At 49.0% G+C, this 22,050-nt stretch overlaps 1 long non-coding RNA gene across 1 annotated transcript; it reads left to right on the top strand.

The window, feature by feature from the left end:
• The first annotated feature begins 13 nt into the window (after positions 1–13).
• Positions 14–20,894, top strand: LOC134933229 (uncharacterized). Its single transcript, XR_010179645.1, has 3 exons — positions 14–5,762; positions 5,893–6,029; positions 20,764–20,894. It is a non-coding gene; the product is annotated as an uncharacterized LOC134933229 (long non-coding RNA).
• The last annotated feature ends 1,156 nt before the right edge of the window (positions 20,895–22,050 follow it).

Genomic DNA, 22,050 nt, shown 5'->3' with positions numbered 1-22,050 from the left:
TATGGTAATACGTTTTCCGGCCACCGGCGTGACGCAGCGTAGAGGCGCAGGCGCAGTCACTTATGCAGTGCGCACTTCCTGTGAGGTTTCCTGCGGCCATCTTGTACGAGTCTTGGGATGCAGCCATGGTAGAGACTAGATCCCCTTCGGTTTCAGTAACTGAAGAGGAACTAGATTATTTATTATAAACCCTGTATTTCCCCTTGTGTTTATGTACGTTTTTGTCCCCTGCTGTTCAGATACAGAATTAGAAGTGGATCTAGCTCATTGTCTTTAAAAACAGTAATTCCACTTCAGTTAATGTTACAGCTACATCAACTGCACGGGAAATGGCATACGCCGCCTACAGGTCAGGAATGGAATTAGAAGTGGTTCTAGCTCATTGTTTATAAAAACAATAATTCCACTTCAGTTAATGTTTCAGCTATAGCTACTGTAGGGGAAATAGCATACGCCGCCTACAGGTCAGGAATGGAATTAGAAGTGGATCTAGCTCATTGTTTATAAAAACAATAATTCCACTTCAGTTAATGTTACCGCTACATCTACTGCACGGGAAATAGCATACACCGCCTACAGGTCAGGAACGGAATTAGAAGTGGATCTTTCTCATTACATGATATTTGGTACACTTATAAAGGAGTATCCCCTCTATCATTGTACCAAATATGGGGTGAATCGGTCCGGTAGAACCGGAGATATGTAGGGCTAAACATGGCAAATTTTTGGCCCACTTAGGGAACTAGAGCGACTGTAAGCTTCAGCCGGTGTCTTGGGAACTTGTACCAAAACAGAAATCTCTACTTGGAAAAAAGCACCTCAACTTCTTCCGACCGGTGCATTAGATGTTTTTGAATCCGGGGAACGACCCAGTCCCGGTTGGCTTAATAGTCCGCATATCCCATTGCGGTGCTGTTCAGCTGAGGCCAACCTAGGGAACCAGAGTATTTGTGCCCTTGAGCCGGTGTCCTGGGAACTTGCGCTGAAACAAAACTCTGTACTTAGAAAAAAGCACCTCAACAACTTCCGACCGGTGCATGGGTGTGTTTGAACCCTGGGGGGTCGCAGTCCCGGAGGGCTTAATAGTCCAGAAATTAGGGGGTGGCGGGAGGCCCAGTCCCTTCCAGTGTACCGATTTCCCCCAAACTTCGCCCATTTCTAGATAGACATCATGGGGGCATGTCTGGCAATTTTGGGGTGATTCTGATTTATGGAACATGATCAACCGACCGGAGAACCGCAAGGACTTTACCCCGTCAGAGCCCCCGGGTAAGTCAATGGCAAAGTACCGGTGCCTGGATGTCCTAGATCTCCGGTTCTGGAGGAGTTATTTACATGAAATTTAGACAGGTAGATGAGTATCCTCTCTATCAGTGTACCAAATCTGGGCTGATTTGGTCCAACAGAATCGGATATAGACCAGCAAAGTGACGTTTCTCTACCCGGGAGAGGACGGGTTAAGCCCTGCCCAAGTACTGCTGACTGGAAGTCATGTATCTCTGGTTCTAGATAAGCTAAATACTTTCAGAACCGAAAAATATAGACCGACAAAGTCACCAATCTCTACCCAGGCACAGCCTGGGTAAAGTCAATGGGAAAGTACCAATGCCTGGAAGTCCTGTAACTCTGATTCTGAAGGAGCTAATTACATGAAATTTGTTAGACATCTAAATCCCCTCTACTAACGTACCAAATCTGGGGTGATTCGGTCCAGCAGAACCGGCGATATAGACCAGCAAAATGGCCTCTCTCTACCCGGGAGAGGACGGGTTAAGTTCTGACCAAGTACCGGTGACTGGAAGTCCTGGATCTCCTGTTCTGGAGGAGGTTAATTTGGTACACTAATAGCAAAGTATCCCCTCTTCTAGTGTGCCCAATTTGGGATAAATCGATCTGGTAGAACCGGAGATATAGACCATTAAAGTTACCGCCACTCACTTTTCCACAGAAATGCATTGGATGAAAGATAGGCCCCAACCGCATCCTGCCTCGATTTTGCTCATTCCCTGGGATATATTGGTTTCGGTGTAATTTGAAAGCGGAATATTTCTGCTTTTAGGGGAAACCAGAACCAAGTTTCTATGTGCCCGGGATTAAAGGTTAAGACCTGTTAAGTAAGCAAAAAAAAGCTTTGCCATTGTAAGTCAATCGGACCGAATGGACCGGATTTGAGCCCGAAATATATCCGGTTCAAAGAAAGTTATTAGAAAATGGAGAGATACGTTTTGAAGAGGGGGAGCTCAGCTTTCAAACCCCATATTTGTAGACCTTCAGGAACCAGAGCTACACAATTTGAAAACCCAAGTTAATTTTGAACTGCGGTTCTGCAACTTTGAGCTTGAATATCTCCGGTTCTGGATGGGCTAGATTTCAATGGTTCCTGAATCCCCAGGGTCCCCTCTTTCCAACGAGCCCCTTCTCATAATTTTAGGGTGCACGGGGGCGGAACGCGGTCAAATCGCCACTCGCTAGTCCGGTTTCCAAAGTGAGGACTTGGTCATTTTTTAAACTTTTGGCCAGTGGGTCAACTTTGAACGGTTGTATCTCCGGTTCCCGAGTACGTAGAGACATGCGTTCAGTATCCCCTGATAGCTTAGAGTCCCCTTTAATTTAAGAGTCTACAACTGAATATATAACCCTAAAGTTGGAAGAGATATCAGAGTTCAACCGCAAATTAACGGGTCTCATTAAAGTCTATGGGGATTTTGGTCAAGTTTGAACAGTTGTATCTCCGGTTTCTGTGGTCTTTAAAAAATCCAAGATATGTTTTGTAGCGCTGGATCTCTTCTCTCAGCATACCAATCTGCTTGTATATAGGGGGTCATTCCGAGTTGAACGCACGCTGCATCTTTTTGCAGCCCGTGTGATCAACTAGACGCCGCCTATGGCTTTCTTGCATAGCAAGGCTGCGATCACTTGTGCATCCCTGCTGTGCAAATAAAGTTTTGTGCAGAAAAAGACCAGGGTATGAGTTACTTACCCTGTGTGATGAATCCAGCGTTGATGGTCCTGGAATTGACGTCAGACATCCGCCCTCCAAACGCCTGCGTTCGCCGCCCCACTCCCAAAAAACGGTCAGTTGACGCCCCGGAACACCTTCCTCCTGTCAATCTTCTTGCGGTCGTCACTGCGACCGCTTTCTTCACTAGCAGTGTCATTGCCTGGCGACGCCGGGCAATGACGCGCCTGCCCAATGCAGCCGCAGCGCATGCGCCTTTCCGACCCGATCGCACAGCTGCGACGAAGCACAGCGTGTGATCGGGTCGGAATGACCCCCATAGACTCCAAAGAACCTTCTATAGTGATTATACGTTTTGTAGCCCTGGATCTCTTCTCTCAGCATACCAATCTGCTTGTATATAGACCCACAAGGAACCGGAGCTACACTGGTTGGAAGCCGGTGACCATAACAGTGAACTGCTCCATTATAGTCTATAGTAATTCTATGTTTTGTAGCCCTGGATCTCTTCTCTCAGCTAACCGTGAACCGCTCCATTAAAGTCAACTTTGCCCTGTTGCATCTCCGGTTCCAGGGGGTCCATAAAAAAAATAGGATTTTAATACCTACCGGTAAATCCTTTTCTCTTAGTCTGTAGAGGATGCTGGGGACCCCAAAAGCACCATGGGTTATAGACGGGATCCGCAGGAGACATGGGCACACTATAAGACTTTGAATGGGTGTGAACTGGCTCCTCCCTCTATGCCCCTCCTCCAGACCTCAGTTATAGGAACTGTGCCCAGAGGAGACGAACATTTCGAGGAAAAGGATTTTGTTAAACTAAGGGTAAGATACATACCAGCTCACACCACACCACACTATTGTAAACGTCGATTTACATATAGGACTAAAAGCAACACTTTAAAAACATTAAATACACTTTAAAATGGAGCCGCTGCGGCCGCTTGTGATCAAACCTTAGCCTACGTACTTTTTACACCGTTAGCGTACAAAGCCCCGTGCCGTGTACGTACTTTGCGTACAAACGCCGTGCTGGCCGTACAAAGTACATGCAGTGAGTACACACCCAAAGACACGCCGTGAGCACTCTGCAGCTACATGTGTGACTGAAATACACATAACCTTAGCATGGAAAAGAGACACGACACCAGATTGTATTTAAGATGCTGGGTTCCGACACAACATATAATTGCTGAAAGGGGGTTACAATAACAACAATACAATACAATAGAAAAATGGCTACAGTCAATGGTACATACGTTTTGGTTTCGCCTGCGCTTCCCGGCCCGGTCCTCAGTCATCAAGGTAGATGACCTTCAGAGTCTGTGTGTGACCACGCATACAGCTGGCTTTTTATACAATAGTCCAAAACCTAACACAATGGAAACTGTAATCTTTGTCCATTGGACACAGGGATGGTCATTTACAGTATAGGAGAGGTCATAGGTTGGTTTGAATAGGTGGGCGATGTCTGTTCCAGGTGCACTTGCAGATGGTCTCCTCTGGGTTCCTGCTGCATACCAAGTGTACAGTAAATACAGTTAATATTTATATTCTGCTCCTGCTCAGAACTATTCGCAGGAGCGTGCGATCTTCTGCAAACCAACACCGGAATATTGCTCTTAAAATACCCTACAGCTGGATACCAAACACCACCTTATAACCTAGTTCTGTCCCCTCCTATCTTGTAAAGGTGAATCCCTTTGTTCTGATACCATTTAAACTAGTGTAATTTGCTGGTGTGGTGCAGGGAGACTATGGGGTACAGGTTGAGTATCCCATATCCAAATATCCGAAATACGAAATATTCCGAAATACGGACTTTTTGAGTGAGAGTGAAATAGTGAAACTTTTGTTTTTTGATGGCTCAATGTACACAAACTTTGTTTAATACACACAGTTATTAAAAATATTGTATTAAATGACCTTCAGGCTGTGTGTATAAGGTGTATATGAAACATAAATGAATTGTGTGAATGTACACACACTTTTTTTAATGCACAAAGTTATAAAAAATACTGGCTAAAGTTACCTTCAGGCTGTGTGTATAAGGTGTATATAAAACATAAATGCATTCTGTGCTTAGATTTAGGTCCCATCGCCATGATATATCATTATGGGATGCAATTATTCCAAAATACGGAAAAATCCGATATCCAAAATACCTCTGGTCCCAAGCATTTTGGATAAGGGATACTCAACCTGTATATGCAATTGCGGTCAAATTGCCGCGAAAGTCGAAAAACGGGGCATTTTCGTCAAAAAAACATGTCGAATTGGATTCGACAATGCAATACAGTACTTTTCGTCAAAATACCTGCCGTTTCAGATTCGACTTTTTGCAAATCGACATTTTCAAAATTCAACATGTCTGCAATGGTCAAAATGCGGCTTTTCGACAAAAGTATATTCAATTGAAGATTGTCGATTCGACAACAGTGCTTTTCAACAGAAATTTCGTCAATTTCATTCCGCCTCACTTTGCTGGCGGAATCTAATAAAAATATTTAAAAACATGTTCTTTTTTTTTTTTTTTTTTATTGCTAATAGCATATCTATTTTTATTAGAAGGGATTATGTACTTGGATTGTCTATTTTTGACTCACAAGTATTTTTTAATAGATTTTTAAAAAGAATATTTTTTTCTTCACTCTGCTGAGGGGAATGTACCCATGCTTCAACAGTTTTACCCAGGATACACTTCTGCAAAACCACTCCAGTATTGGACCAGTTTACCCCACTCCACCATGGATGTCCTACTTGTGATGTGGACCTGAACCACCGCCATGAGTCACTCTTTCAGGTGAGATGTATTGGCCAAAACTCCATCTTGTCTGAGTAACCTGTGTATATGCGCAGTGTTGCTGGGACCTTTTGTTCTTTCCCAGGGTGGAGGAAACACTCTCAAATTACCTCCTTATTCTCTTCCACAGGTCTTGCGGAGTATCCTTCAAGGTGCAGGAACCGGCGTGGATGAAGGGACCGGACAGTTCCCGTGCTGTACCATGGGCGACCTACTTGTGATGTGGACCTGGACCTCCGCCATGTAGCAGACCCCCCCCCCCCTCAGGTGAGATGTATTGCCCAAAACTCCCTCTTGTCCAAGTAACCCAGGCATGTCCCAACTGCGGCCCTCCGGCATTTGCAAAACTGCATATTCAATCATGCCCTGACACAGCAATGCTTACGCTGTGTCAGGGCATGCTTGGATGTGTAGTTTCTCAAGTGCCGGAGGGTTGCATTTGGGACAAAGGCCAATGTAACCTGCTTTTGTTCAAGTATTGCTTGTACCTTGTCTTTGGATGACACCATACTTTCTCTTACGTCCTAGAGGATGCTGGGGACTTCAAAAGGACCATGGGGTATAGATGGGATCCGCAGGAGCTTGGGCACACTGAAAAGACTAAAAAAAGTGGGTGTGAACTGGCTCCTCCCTCTATGCCCCTCCTCCAGACCTCAGTTAGACTTTGTGCCCAGGACTGACTGGACACTCACTAGGGGAGCTCTCCTGAGTTTCTCTGGAAAAGACTTTGTTAGGTTTTTTATTTTCAGGGAGACCTGCTGGCTACAGGCTCCCTGCATCGTGGGACTGAGGGGAGAGAAGCAGGACCTACTTCTTCTTAGTTTAAGGGCTCTGCTTCTCGGCTACTGGACACCATTAGCTCCAGAGGGTTCGATCACTTGGTGCGCCTAGCTGCTCGTTCCCGGAGCCACGCCGTCACCCCCCTCACAGAAGACAGAAGTTGGGTGAGTATGAGAAGACCAGAAGACTTCAGGACGGCAGAAGACTTCAGTAAAGGTACAGCGCAGTGGCAACGCTGCGCTCCATGCTCCCACACACACATTTCCTCCAGCACTCACAGGGTGCAGGGCGCTGGGGGGGGCGCCCTGGACAGCATGTTACTGGGTCTTCTGGGGCCGGCAGATGTTTGTTCGGTTCATTTGCACCGTTTTCGGGACCCCGCTGGCATTTTAGTGAGTTTGAATTTGGCGGGCTGAAGCGCGTCGGGAGGGGGAGGAGCTTAGCCACGCGGCTCACAGGCGCCATTTTCTCCTCGTGTGCGGACAGGAGACGCTGGTCAGGGACCTCCACGAGCTCCATCAAAGTAACGGGGAGCTTGCATATTTGGTATAGTGGGCAGCGCTGGTACATATATTTTCCTTCGTGGGATATATGGGCGCTGGGGTGTGAGCTGGCATACTCCCTCTGTGTTTCTCTGTCCGGGCTTCCTTGTGGGCCTGTCCCCTAGCTGAGGCATTGTATGTGTGTGTCGGTGGGTCGATACTAGGTGTCGACATGTCTGAGGCTGAATGTTATTCACCGGAGGAGGTTTTGGGGGAGGCAGATGTGGGTATGGGGTTGGCTCTGTCGACGCAGCCGACACCTGACTTACTTGCACTGTTGAATACAATTAATTCTAATGTAACTTCTTTATCGAAGAGATTAGATAAATCTGAATCACAGACACAGGTGTGGAAAAAATCCATGGAGGATGCTTTATCACAGGTACAGACCCCGTCGGGGTCGATAAAGAGGCCGTTCACTCAAGTGGTAGATACGGATACCGACACGGATTCTGAATCCGATGTCGACTTCACTGAGGCTCCTTTACATCCTAGATTAGTTAAGAGTACATGATTGCGGCTATAAAAGATGTGTTATGCATTTCTGAAGAACCTGCCGTACAGGAAACAAGGATTTGCTTGTTTAAGGAGAAAAAACCTGAGGTGCAGTTTCCCCCCTCTCATGAGATGAATGCTCTTTGCAGTGGCGGAACTAGCGAGCGGTGGGCCCATGTGCGACAAAATGGCTTGCCCCCCCATCCCATCCAAGTCCACCCCCTCACCCCTGGAGAGGATCTGGTGAGGGGGACCTGCTCAGGGAAGTGGATACCTAGCAACAGTGCCGTAACTGGACATTTTAGCACTGTGTGCAAGAAATGGCATCGGAGCCCCACCTCTGCATGCAAAACAGGGGCAGTGCGCGGCGTAGGCACCCGCAAAAATACATAGTGGCGTGGCTTCGTGGGGAAGGGGTGTGGCCACAAAATAATACCAATTCATAAAACGGTGCACAGTAGTCTCCATTATTCAAATTACGCCGCACAGTAGCACCACTACACCAGGTAGAGACCCTTTTACACCTTAGGGCGGACAGATTCCTCTTTTTACACATTACAGCAGACAGCGTCCCCTTTTTACACATTACGGCAGACAGCGTCCCCCTTTTTTACACATAACGGCAGACAGCGTGCTCTTTTTACACATAGCAGCAGACAGCGTGCCCTTTTTACATATAACGGCAGACAGCGTGCACTTTTTACACATAACGGCAGACAGCGTCCCCTTTTTACACATAACGGCAGACAGCGTGTCCTTGTTACACATAGCGCAGACAGCGTACACTTTTTACAAATAACGGCAGACAGCGTGCCCTTGTTAAACATAGCGGCAGACAGCGTACCCTTTTTACACATAACGGCAGACAGCGTGCCCTTTTTACACATTACGGCAGACAGCGTGCCCTTGTTACACATTACGGCAGACAGCGTGCCCTTGTTACACATTACGGCAGACAGCGTGCCCTTGTTACACATTATGGCAGACAGTGTGCCCTTGTTACACATTACGGCAGACAGTGTGCCCTTGTTACACATTACGGCAGACAGCGTGCCCTTGTTACACCTTACGGCAGGCAGATTCCCCCTTTCTACACATTACGGCAGGCAGATTCCCCCTTTTTACACATTGCAGAAAGCAGATTCCCCCTTTTTACACATTGCGGCAGACAGTCCACCTTTTTACACATTGCGGCAAGCAGATTCCCCGTTTTTACACATTGCGGCAGGCAGATTCCCCCTTTTTACACATTGCAGCAGGCAGATTCCCCGTTTTTACACATTGCGGCAGGCAGATTCCCCGTTTTTACACATTGCGGCAGGCAGATTCCCCCTTTTTACACATAGCGGCAAGCAGATTCCCCCTTTTTACACACTACGGCAGGCAGATTCCCCCTTTTTACACATTGCGGCAAGCAGATTCCCCCTTTTTACACACTACGGCAGGCAGATTCCCCCTTTTTACACATTGCGGCAAGCAGATTCCCCCTTTTTACACATTGTGGCAGACAGTCCCACTTTTTTGTAGAAAGAAAAGAAAGAAAGAAAGAAAGAAGAAATATACTTACCCTCTCCGCTGGCTCAGGCTCCTCGGTGCAGCGTCAGACGATTCCCGGGCAGGAGAGAAGGAGGAGGAGGGAGGTGGAGGAGGGTGCCGCAGCAGCACTGTGTTATTGGTGGAGGCGCTGCTGCCCCTCTGCTTCACTATAGGCTGTTCTCGGAAGACAGCCTATAGTGAAGCAGAGGGGCAGCAGCAGCAGCGCCTCCACCAGTAACAAAGCGCTGCTGCAGCTCCCTCCTCCGGCTCCCTCCTCCTCCTTCTCCCCCGTACCACTGCTCCTCTCCTCTCTGGGCGGCTGTGCGCTGTGGGCAGCGGTTGCCCGCAGCGCACAGCGGCATGTAATGAGTCAGTTTGACTCATTACATGCTTTGGGCATGTAATGGTTGCACTGGCGGTAGTTCTGCCTCTGGCTCTTTGTGAAAAGGCTTGGGAGTCGCCAGACAAGAGGTGGCAGATTCCCAAGAGGATTTACATGGCGTATCCTTTGCCATCTATTGATAGGGGAAAATGGGAGGCGTCTCCTAATGTTGATAAAGCTTTATCTCGTTTGTCTAAGAAGGTGGCGCTTCCGTCTCCTGACACGCCAGCTCTCAAGGATCCGGCGGATCGCAAGCTGGAGACATCTCTAAAGTCCATTTTCGCTAATAAGGGTGCATTGCTCAGACCTGCTGTGGCGTCGGTATGGGTGAGTAGTGCTATTGCTAAATGGACTGAGAATTTAGCTTCTGATATGGATACCCTCGATAAAGATACTGTTCTTTTAACTCTTGGTTATATCAAGGACACTGCAGATTACCTGAAGGATGCGGCGAGGGATGTTGGTCTCTTGGGGTCAAGAGCCAATGCCATGTCGATTTCGGCCAGAAGGGCGCTGTGGATACATCAATGGAATGCTGACGCGGATTCCAAGAGAGCTATGGAAGCGTTACCCTTCAAAGGTAATGTCCTGTTTGGGGAAGGCTTGGCGGACCTGGTGTCTACCGCGACAGCGGGTAAGTCCTCGTTTCTTCCCTATGTTCCCACACAACACAAAAAACCACAACATCAGCAGATGTAGTCCTTTCGTCCAAATAAATACAGGCGAGGAAAGGGTTCGTCCTTTCTCGCTTCAAAAGGTAGAGGAAGGGGAAAGAAGTCGCCTGCAGTGTCAGGCGCCCAGGACTAGAAGTCCACCCCTGCCACTACCAAGTCCACCGCATGACGCTGGGGCTTCCCTGGGGGAGTCCGTCCCGGTGGGGGGCTGTCTGCAGTTCTTCAGTCGAGTCTGGGTCCAATCGGACTTGGATCCTTGAGTTCTAGAGATTGTATCTCAGGGCTACAGGCTGGAGTTTCAGGAGACGCCCCCTCACCGGTTTTTCATGTCAACCCTGCCAGTGTCTCTTCCGGACAGGGAGGTCGTGCTGGCAGCAATACAAAAGTTGTGTCTCCAGAGGGTCATTGTTTCCGTTCCCCCGTCTCAACAGGGGGAGGGGTTCTACTCGAGCCTCTTTGTGGTGCCGAAACCGGACGGTTCGTTCAGACCGATTCTGAACCTAAAATCCTCAATCCATACTTGAAAGTTTTCAAGTTCAAGATGGAATCTCTTCGAGCGGTGATTGCCAGCCTAGAAGGGGGAGATTTTATGGCGTCAGTGGACATAAAGGATGCCTACTTACACGTCCCAATTTATCCTCCGCATCAGGCTTTCCTAAGGTTTGCGATACAGGATTCTCATTACCAATTTCAGACGTTGCCGTTTGGGCTTTCCACGGCCCCGAGGATTTTCACCAAGGTCATGGCGGAGATGATGGTTCTCCTTCGCAGGCAAGGGGTTACAATTATCCCGTACTTGGACGATCTCCTGATAAAAGCGAGGTCCAAGGAACGTTTGCTGAGGAGTGTGAGTTTGGTACTGTTGGTGCTCCGGCAGCACGGTTGGGTGCTAAATTTGCCGAAATCTCAGTTGATTCTGGCTAGGGAGGCCAATCCCGGGATCGGGATCGGCGGGATCCCGGGATTTGGGCCCAAAAATGCCGGTATTTGAATGCCGGGATTCACGGGATTACACTGCGCATGTGCGGGAGGAAGTGTGTGTAAGTAATACTACTTACAATTAGGCGGGCGGCAGCCATAGACGAACGCTGAACGCGGCGGCACTTCAAATGTGGCGCCGGCCGCCAGCCAATCAGAGCTGGCGGACCGGCAGCCAATCAGGGAAGCTGCCGCAGCAGCGGCAGCCAATCAGGTGCGACTGCTGCGGCCACTTCCCTGATTGGCTGCTGGCCTGCCAGCTCTGGTTGGCTGACGGCCGGCGCTTCATTTGAAATGCCGCCGCGTTCAGTGTGTCCATGGCTGGCGTCCACCTAATAGTAAGTGGTATTACTTACACCCAGCCTCCCTCCCGCGCCGCTACCAACCCTCCCCGCTACCTACTGTACATCCTCCCGCCCAGCTACCTACACCCTCCCGCACCGCTACCTACACCCTCCCGCCCAGCTACCTACACCCTCCCGCCCAGCTGCCTACACCCTCCTGCACCGCTACCTACACCCTCCCGCCCAGCTAGCTACACCCTCCCGCACCGCTACCTACATCCTCCCGCCCAGCTACCTACACCCTCCTGCACTGCTACCTGCACCCTCCCGCCCTTCCCCGCCGCTACCTACACTCTCCCGCACCGCTACCTACCCTCCAGCGCTGCTCCCTACACCCTTCTTCACCGATTTCTACTGCAATCCCGGGAATCCCGGGATTGAGCGTTTTTCAATCCCGAATCCCGGGATTGAAAAAACGGCCCGGGATTGGCCTCCCTAATTCCGGCCACTCGGCTGTCGTTTCTGGGCATGATTCTGGACACGGAGTTACGAAGAGTATTTCTTCCAGAAGAAAAAGCTCTAGAACTGCAGTCGATGGTCAGGGAACTTCTGCTGCCGAAGACTGTGTCCATCCATCAATGTACTCGGGTTCTGGGGAAAATGGTTGCGGCGTACGAAGCCATTCCGTTTGGCAGGTTTCATGCCCGGGTGTTTCAGTGGGATTTGCTGATCAAATGGTCCGGGTCTCACCTGCACATGCACCGGAAGATAAGTCTATCTCCCAGAGCCAGAATTTCTCTCCTGTGGTGGATGCAAAGTTCTCACCTCCTGGAAGGTCGCCGGTTCGGTATCCTGGACTGGGTGCTTCTGACAACAGATGCAAGTCTCCGGGGCTGGGGCGCAGTCACCCAAGGAAGAAACTTCCAGGGGAAATGGTCGCTCCAGGAAGCTTGTCTCCACATAAATGTTCTCGAGTTAAGAGCCATTTACAACGGCCTGCAACAAGCAAGAAGCCTTCTTCAGGGTCGACCTGTCCTGGTGCAGTCAGACAACATCACAGCGGTGGCACATATAAACCGTCAAGGCAGAACAAGGAGCATAGCGGCAATGGCGGAGGCCACAAGAATCCTTTGCTGAGCGGAACAACACGTGAGCGCTCTGTCAGCAGTCTTCCTACCGGAAGTGGACAACTGGGAAGCAGATTTCCTCAGCAGACACGATCTCCATCCGGGAGAGTGGGCTCTTCACCAAGAGGTATTTGCAGAGGTGACAAACTGTTGGGGAATTCCGTTAATCGACATGATGGCGTCTCGTCTCAACAAGAAGCTTCCGAGGTATTGTTCCAGGTACAGAGACCCACAAGCAAGTGCAGTAGACGCCCTGGTGTCTCCGTGGGTGTTCAGGTCGGTGTATGTGTTCCCTCCACTTCCTCTAATTCCAAAGGTACTGGGGATCATTCGACGAGCAAGGGTTCAGGGGATTCTCGTCGTTCCAGATTGGCCAAGGAGGGCCTGGTACCCGGATCTTCAGGAGTTACTGGTGGAAGATCCTTGGCCGCTTCCTCTAAGAGAGGACCTGTTGTTGCAGGGTCCATGCGTGTTTCCAGACTTACCACGGCTGCGTTTGACGGCATGGAAGTTGAGCGCCAGATCTTAGCTCGTAAGGGTATTCCCGGGGAGGTCATTCCCACTCTCATTAAGGCTAGGAAGGAGGTTACGGCGAAACATTATCACCGTATTTGGAGAAAGTATGTATCCTGGTGTGAGACCAAAATGGCTCCTGCGGAAGAGTTTCACTTGGGTCGTTTTCTCCATTTTTTGCAGGCAGGTGTAGATGCGGGCCTAAAATTAGGCTCCATCAAGGTGCAGATCTCGGCTTTGTCTATTTTCTTTCAAAAGGAATTAGCTGTCCTCCCAGAGGTTCAGACTTTTGTGAAAGGAGTAATGCATATCAATCCTCCGTTTGTTCCTCCTGTGGCTCTATGGGATCTTGATGTGGTCTTACAGTTTCTCATGTCTTCCTGGTTTGAGCCTTTGCGTAAGGTTGAGTTGAAGTTTCTCACTTGGAAGGTAGTGATGCTGTTGGCGCTGGCGTCTGCCAGGCGGGTGTCAGATTTGGTGGCTTTATCTCATAAGAGCCCGTATTTGATTTTTCATCCTGATAGGGCAGAATTGCGGACTCGTCAACAATTTTTGCCGAAGGTGGTGTCTTCGTTTCACATTAACCAACCTATTGTGGTGCCGGTGGCTATGGATGCTGGGGCGGTTCCAAAGTCTCTGGATGTGGTGAGAGCTTTGAAGATCTACGTCGCCAGAACGGCTGTTGCCAGGAAAACTGAGGCGCTGTTTGTCCTGTATGCTTCTCTCAAGATTGGTCATCCTGCTTCGAAACAGACTATTGCACGCTGGATTTGTAGTACGATCCAGCAGGCTCATTCTTCGGCCGGGCTACCCGTGCCGAAGTCAGTAAAAGCCCATTCTACCAGAAAAGTGGGTTCGTCTTGGGCGGCTGCCCGAGGCGTATCGGCTTTACAGCTTTGCCGTGCAGCCACCTGGTCAGGGGCAAACACTTTTGCCAAGTTCTATAAGTTTGATACCCTGGCTGATGAGGACCTTACGTTTGCTCAGTCGGTGCTGCAGAGTCGTCCGCACTCTCCCGCCCGGTCTGGAGCTTTGGTATAGACCCCATGGTCCTTTTGGAGTCCCCAGCATCCTCTAGGACGTAAGAGAAAATAGGATTTTGGTACTTACCGGTAAATCCTTTTCTCCTAGTCCGTAGAGGATGCTGGGCGCCCATCCCAGTGCGGACTGTTACTGGCAATGTTTTCGTGTTGGTTAACTTGGTTTATACACGGGTAGTGTATTTCTGGTTTTCAGCTTGTTGCTGTTGTTATTTCATATGGTTATCTGGTTTACTATTACTCCGGTGATACGGTATGTTTGTGGTGTGGGCTGGTATGTTTGTAGCCCTTAGTTTACACAAAAAATCCTTTCCTCGAAATGTCCGGCTCTCCTGGGCACAGTTCCTATAACTGAGGTCTGGAGGAGGGGCATAGAGGGAGGAGCCAGTTCACACCCAGTTTAAGTCTTTTCAGTGTGCCCAAGCTCCTGCGGATCCTGTCTATACCCCATGGTCCTTTTGGAGTCCCCAGCATCCTCTACGGACTAGGAGAAAAGGATTTATCGGTAAGTACCAAAATCCTATTACAGGTTGAGTATCCCATATCCAAATATTCCGAAATACGGAATATTCCGAAATACGGACTTTTTTGAGTGAGAGTGAGATAGTGAAACCTTTGTTTTTTGATGGCTCAATGTACACAAACGTTGTTTCTCTGACGTCCTAGTGGATGCTGGGGACTCCGAAAGGACCATGGGGAATAGCGGCTCCGCAGGAGACTGGGCACAAAAGTAAAAGCTTTAAGACTACCTGGTGTGCACTGGCTCCTCCCCCTATGACCCTCCTCCAAGCCTCAGTTAGATTTTTGTGCCCGAACGAGAAGGGTGCAGTCTAGGTGGCTCTCCTGAGCTGCTTAGAAAAAAGTTTAGTTTTAGGTTTTTTATTTTCAGTGAGACCTGCTGGCAACAGGCTCACTGCATCGAGGGACTAAGGGGAGAAGAAGCGAACTCACCTGCGTGCAGAGTGGATTGGGCTTCTTAGGCTACTGGACATTAGCTCCAGAGGGACGATCACAGGCCCAGCCATGGATGGGTCCCAGAGCCGCGCCGCCGTCCCCCTTACAGAGCCAGAAGAGCAGAAGAGGTCCGGAAAAATCGGCGGCAGAAGACGTCCTGTCTTCAATAAGGTAGCGCACAGCACCGCAGCTGTGCGCCATTGCTCTCAGCACACTTCACACTCCGGTCACTGAGGGTGCAGGGCGCTGGGTGGGGGCGCCCTGAGACGCAATATAAACACCTTAGGGGGCAAAAAATGCATCACATATAGCTCCTGGGCTATATGGATGCATTTAACTCATGCCTGTTTTTCCATAAAAAAGCGGGAGAACGGCCGCCGAGAAGGGGGCGGAGCCTATCTCCTCAGCACACTGGCACCATTTTTCCTCACAGCTCCGTTGGAGGGAAGCTCCCTGACTCTCCCCTGCAGTCCTGCACTACAGAAACAGGGTAAAACAAGAGAGGGGGGGCACTAATTTGGCAGATAAATCTATACAGCAGCTATATAAGGGAAAAACACTTATATAAGGTTATCCCTGTATATATATAGCGCTCTGGTGTGTGCTGGCAAACTCTCCCTCTGTCTCCCCAAAGGGCTAGTGGGGTCCTGTCCTCTATCAGAGCATTCCCTGTGTGTGTGCTGTGTGTCGGTACGTTGTGTCGACATGTATGAGGAGGAAAATGGTATGGAGGCGGAGCAATTGCCTGTATTAGTGATGTCACCCCCTAGGGAGTCGACACCTGACTGGATGGTCTTATGGAAGGAATTACGTGATAGTGTCAGCACTTTACAAAAGACTGTTGACGACATGAGACAGCCGGCAAATCAGTTGATACCTGTACAGGCGTCTCAAACACCGTCAGGGGCTCTAAAGCGCCCGTTACCTCAGGTGGTCGACACAGACCCAGACACGGACACTGACTCCAGTGTCGACGGTGAGGAAACAAACGTATTTTCCAGTAGGGCCACACGTTACATGATCACGGCAATGAAGGAGGTTTTGAACATTTCTGATACTACAAGTACCACAAAAAAGGGTATTATGTGGGGTGTGAAAAAACTACCCGTAGTTTTTCCTGAATCAGATGAATTAAATGAGGTGTGTGATGAAGCGTGGGTTTCCCCCGATAAAAAACTGCTAATTTCTAAAAAATTATTGGCATTATACCCTTTCCCGCCAGAGGTTAGGGCGCGTTGGGAAACACCCCCTAGGGTAGATAAGGCGCTCACACGCTTATCAAAACAAGTGGCGTTACCGTCTCCTGATACGGCCGCCCTCAAGGAACCAGCTGATAGGAAGCTGGAAAATATCCTAAAAAGTATATACACACATACTGGTATTATACTGCGACCAGCAATCGCCTCAGCCTGGATGTGCAGTGCTGGGGTGGCTTGGTCAGATTCCCTGACTGAAAATATTGATACCCTGGACAGGGACAATATATTATTGACTATAGAGCATTTAAAGGATGCATTTCTATATATGAGAGATGCACAGAGGGATATTTGCACTCTGGCATCAAGAGTAAGTGCGCTGTCCATTTCTGCCAGAAGAGGGTTATGGACGCGACAGTGGTCAGGTGATGCGGATTCCAAACGGCATATGGAAGTATTGCCGTATAAAGGGGAGGAGTTATTTGGGGTCGGTCTATCGGACCTGGTGGCCACGGCAACGGCTGGGAAATCCACCTTTTTACCCCAGGTCACCTCTCAGCAGAAAAAGACACCGTCTTTTCAGGCTCAGTCCTTTCGTCCCCATAAGGGCAAGCGGGCAAAAGGCCACTCGTATCTGCCCCGGGGCAGAGGAAGGGGAAAAAGACTGCAGCAGACAGCCTCTTCCCAGGAACAGAAGCCCTCCCCCGCTTCTGCCAAGTCCTCAGCATGACGCTGGGGCCTTACAAGCGGACTCAGGCACGGTGGGGGCCCGTCTCAAGAATTTCAGCGCGCAGTGGGCTCACTCGCAAGTGGACCCCTGGATCCTGCAGGTAGTATCTCAGGGATACAAATTGGAATTCGAGACGTCTCCCCCTCGCCGGTTCCTGAAGTCTGCCTTACCAACGTCTCCCCCCGACAGGGAGGCGGTATTGGAAGCCATTCACAAGCTGTATTCCCAGCAGGTGATAATCAAGGTACCCCTCCTACAACAGGGAAAGGGGTATTATTCCACGCTGTTTGTGGTACCGAAGCCGGACGGCTCGGTGAGACCTATTTTAAATCTGAAATCCTTGAACACTTACATACAAAGGTTCAAATTCAAGATGGAATCACTCAGAGCAGTGATAGCGAACCTGGAAGAAGGGGACTATATGGTGTCTCTGGACATCAAGGATGCTTACCTCCATGTCCCAATTTGCCCTTCTCACCAAGGGTACCTCAGGTTTGTGGTACAGAACTGTCACTATCAGTTTCAGACGCTGCCGTTTGGATTGTCCACGGCACCCCGGGTCTTTACCAAGGTAATGGCCGAAATGATGATTCTTCTTCGAAGAAAAGGCGTCTTAATTATCCCTTACTTGGACGATCTCCTGATAAGGGCAAGGTCCAGAGAACAGTTAGAGGTCGGAGTAGCACTATCTCAAGTAGTACTACGACAGCACGGATGGATTCTAAATATTCCAAAATCGCAGCTGATTCCGACGACACGTCTGCTGTTCCTAGGGATGATTCTGGACACAGTACAGAAAAAGGTGTTTCTCCCGGAGGAGAAAGCCAGGGAGTTATCCGACCTAGTCAGGAACCTCCTAAAACCAGGCCAAGTGTCAGTGCATCAATGCACAAGGGTCCTGGGAAAAATGGTGGCTTCTTACGAAGCGATTCCATTCGGCAGATTCCACGCAAGAACTTTTCAGTGGGATCTGCTGGACAAATGGTCCGGATCGCATCTTCAAATGCATCAGCGGATAACCCTGTCTCCAAGGACAAGGGTGTCTCTCCTGTGGTGGTTGCAGAGTGCTCATCTTCTAGAGGGCCGCAGATTCGGCATTCAGGACTGGGTCCTGGTGACCACGGATGCCAGCCTGAGAGGCTGGCGAGCAGTCACACAGGGAAAAAATTTCCAGGGCTTGTGGTCAAGCATGGAAACGTCACTTCACATAAATATCCTGGAACTAAGGGCCATTTACAATGCCCTAAGTCAGGCAAGGCCTCTGCTTCAGGGTCAGCCGGTGCTGATCCAGTCGGACAACATCACGGCAGTCGCCCACGTAAACAGACAGGGCGGCACAAGAAGCAGGAGGGCAATGACGGAAGTTGCAAGGATTCTTCGCTGGGCGGAAAATCATGTGATAGCACTGTCAGCAGTGTTCATTCCGGGAGTGGACAACTGGGAAGCAGACTTCCTCAGCAGACACGATCTCCACCCGGGGGAGTGGGGACTTCACCCAGAAGTCTTCCACATGATTGTGAACCGTTGGGAAAAACCAAAGGTCGACATGATGGCGTCCCGCCTCAACAAAAAACTGGACAGATATTGCGCCAGGTCAAGGGACCCTCAGGCAATAGCTGTGGACGCTCTGGTAACACTGTGGGTGTACCAGTCAGTGTATGTGTTCCCTCCTCTGCCTCTCATACCCAAGGTACTGAGAATCATAAGAAGGAGAGGAGTAAGGACTATACTCGTGGCTCCGGATTGGCCAAGAAGGACTTGGTACCCGGAACTTCAAGAGATGCTCACGGAAGACCCGTGGCCTCTACCTCTAAGAAAGGACCTGCTCCAGCAGGGACCATGTCTGTTCCAAGACTTACCGCGGCTGCGTTTGACGGCATGGCGGTTGAACGCCGGATCCTGAAGGAAAAAGGCATTCCGGATGAAGTCATCCCTACCCTGATCAAAGCCAGGAAGGATGTAACTGTGCAACATTATCACCATATTTGGCGTAAATATGTTGCGTGGTGTGAGGCCAGGAAGGCCCCTACAGAGGAATTTCAACTGGGTCGTTTCCTGCATTTCCTGCAAATAGGACTGTCTATGGGCCTAAAATTAGGGTCCATTAAGGTTCAAATTTCGGCCCTGTCAATATTCTTCCAAAAGGAACTAGCTTCAGTTCCTGAAGTTCAGACGTTTGTCAAGGGAGTACTGCATATACAGCCTCCTTTTGTGCCTCCAGTGGCACCTTGGGATCTCAATGTAGTTTTGGGGTTCCTAAAATCACATTGGTTTGAACCACTCACCACTGTGGACTTAAAATATCTCACATGGAAAGTGGTAATGCTGTTAGCCCTGGCCTCAGCCAGGCGTGTCTCAGAATTAGCGGCTTTATCCTATAAAAGCCCTTACCTAATTTTTCATACTGACAGGGCAGAATTGAGGACTCGTCCTCAATTTCTCCCTAAGGTGTTTTCAGCATTTCACTTAAACCAGCCTATTGTGGTGCCTGCGGCTACTAGGGACTTGGAGGATTCCAAGTTGCTGGACGTAGTCAGGGCCCTGAAAATATATGTTTCCAGGACGGCTGGAGTCAGAAAATCTGACTCGCTGTTTATCCTGTATGCACCCAACAAGCTGGGTGCTCCTGCTTCTAAGCAGACTATTGCTCGTTGGATTTGTAGTACAATTCAGCTTGCACATTCTGTGGCAGGCCTGCCACAGCCAAAATCTGTAAAAGCCCATTCCACACGGAAAGTGGGCTCATCTTGGGCGGCTGCCCGAGGGGTCTCGGCTTTACAACTTTGCCGAGCAGCTACTTGGTCAGGGGCAAACACGTTTGCTAAATTCTACAAATTTCATACCCTGGCTGAGGAGGACCTGGAGTTCTCTCATTCGGTGCTGCAGAGTCATCCGCACTCTCCCGCCCGTTTGGGAGCTTTGGTATAATCCCCATGGTCCTTTCGGAGTCCCCAGCATCCACTAGGACGTCAGAGAAAATAAGAATTTACTTACCGATAATTCTATTTCTCATAGTCCGTAGTGGATGCTGGGCGCCCATCCCAAGTGCGGATTGTCTGCAATACTTGTACATAGTTATTGTTACAAAAAAATCGGGTTATTATTGTTGTGAGCCATCTTTTCAGAGGCTCCTCTGTTATCATGCTGTTAACTGGGTTCAGATCACAAGTTGTACGGTGTGATTGGTGTGGCTGGTATGAGTCTTACCCGGGATTCAAAATCCTCCCTTATTGTGTACGCTCGTCCGGGCACAGTATCCTAACTGAGGCTTGGAGGAGGGTCATAGGGGGAGGAGCCAGTGCACACCAGGTAGTCTTAAAGCTTTTACTTTTGTGCCCAGTCTCCTGCGGAGCCGCTATTCCCCATGGTCCTTTCGGAGTCCCCAGCATCCACTACGGACTATGAGAAATAGAATTATCGGTAAGTAAATTCTTATTTTAATACACAAAGTTATTAATAATATTGTATTAAATGACCTTCAGGCTGTGTATATAAGGTGTATATGAAACATAAATGAATTGTGTGAATGTACACACACTTTGTTTAATGCACAAAGTTATAAAAAATATTGGCTAAAATTACTTTCAGGCTGTGTGTATAAGGTGTATATGTAACATAAATGCATTCTGTGCTTAGATTTAGGTCCCATCACCATGATATCTCATTATGGTATCTAATTATTCCAAAATACGGAAAAATCCGTTATCCAAAATACCTCTGGTCCCAAGCATTTTGGATAAGGGATACTCAACCTGTATTATCTTCCACAGGTCTTGCGGAGTATCCTTCAAGGTGCTGGAACCAGCGTAGATGAAGGGACCGGACAGTTCCCCTGCTGTACCGTGGGCGACCTACTTGTGATGTGGACCTGGACCTCCGCCATGTAGCAGACCCCCCCCCCCCCCCCCTCAGGTGAGATGTATTGCCCAAAGCTCCCTCTTGTCCAAGTAACCCAGGCATGTCCCAACTGCGGCCCTCCGGCATTTGCAAACTGCATATCCAATCATGCCCTGACACAGCAATGCTTATGCTGTGTCAGGGCATGCTTGGATGTGTAGTTTCTCAAGTGCTGGAGGGTTGCATTTGGGACAAAGGCCAATGTAACCTGCTTGTGTTCAAGTATTGCTTGTACCTTGTCTTTGGATGACACCATACTATTCTCTTCCACAGGTCTTGCGGAGTATCCTTCAAGGTGCAGGAACCAGCATGGATGAAGGGACCGGACAGTTCCCCTGCTGTACCATGGGCGACCTACTTGTGATGTGGACCTGGACCTCCGCCATGTAGCAGACCCCCCCACCCCCCTCAGGTGAGATATATTGCCCAAAACTCCCTCTTGTCCAAGTAACCCAGGCATGTCCCAACTGCGGCCCTCCGGCATTTGCAAAACTGCATATCCAATCATGCCCTGACACAGCAATGCTTACGCTGTGTCAGGGCATGCTTGGATGTGTAGTTTTTCCAAGTGCCGGAGGGTTGCATTTGGGACAAAGGCCAATGTAACCTGCTTGTGTTCAAGTGTTGCTTGTACCTTGTCTTTGGATGACACCATACTATTCTCTTCCACAGGTCTTGCGGAGTATCCTTCCCAAGGTGCAGGAACCAGCGTGGATGTCAAGGGACAAGACAGTTCCCATGCTGTACCATGGGCAACCTACCACAATACCACTGCATCCCTGAAATGCCCTATTTTACATTTTATTAACTAATAATTTAAAGAAAAACCACACAAAACTTCTCATTTTAAAAATTTATTGAGAATTAAAATTTTATTTTTTTAATTAAAAAAATAAAATGTAATAAAAACAAAAAAAGTAGTGTGTGTTCTTTACATTCTTTTCTTGTGTAGAGATCTGTGGAAAAAAAAGAAATTCCATATTAAGTAAAGACACTAATGATGTCATGTTCATTCCTTTCCCAAGAACATTTGTGGAACCACACAGCCCAGAATGACCCATTGCTGGACTGTGTTGTTCCCCAAGTGCAGGCGGTCCAAAGTGGCAGAGTGGTGTCAGTGGTCAGCACTTTGTCACGCCTGCACTTGTGGAACCACACAG

Source organism: Pseudophryne corroboree, chromosome 6 (genome assembly GCF_028390025.1).
Source record: "Pseudophryne corroboree isolate aPseCor3 chromosome 6, aPseCor3.hap2, whole genome shotgun sequence".
Lineage (NCBI taxonomy): Eukaryota > Metazoa > Chordata > Amphibia > Anura > Myobatrachidae > Pseudophryne > Pseudophryne corroboree.
Note: the sequence above shows the minus strand (reverse complement) of the source record. Positions and strands in the feature narration are given on the sequence as shown.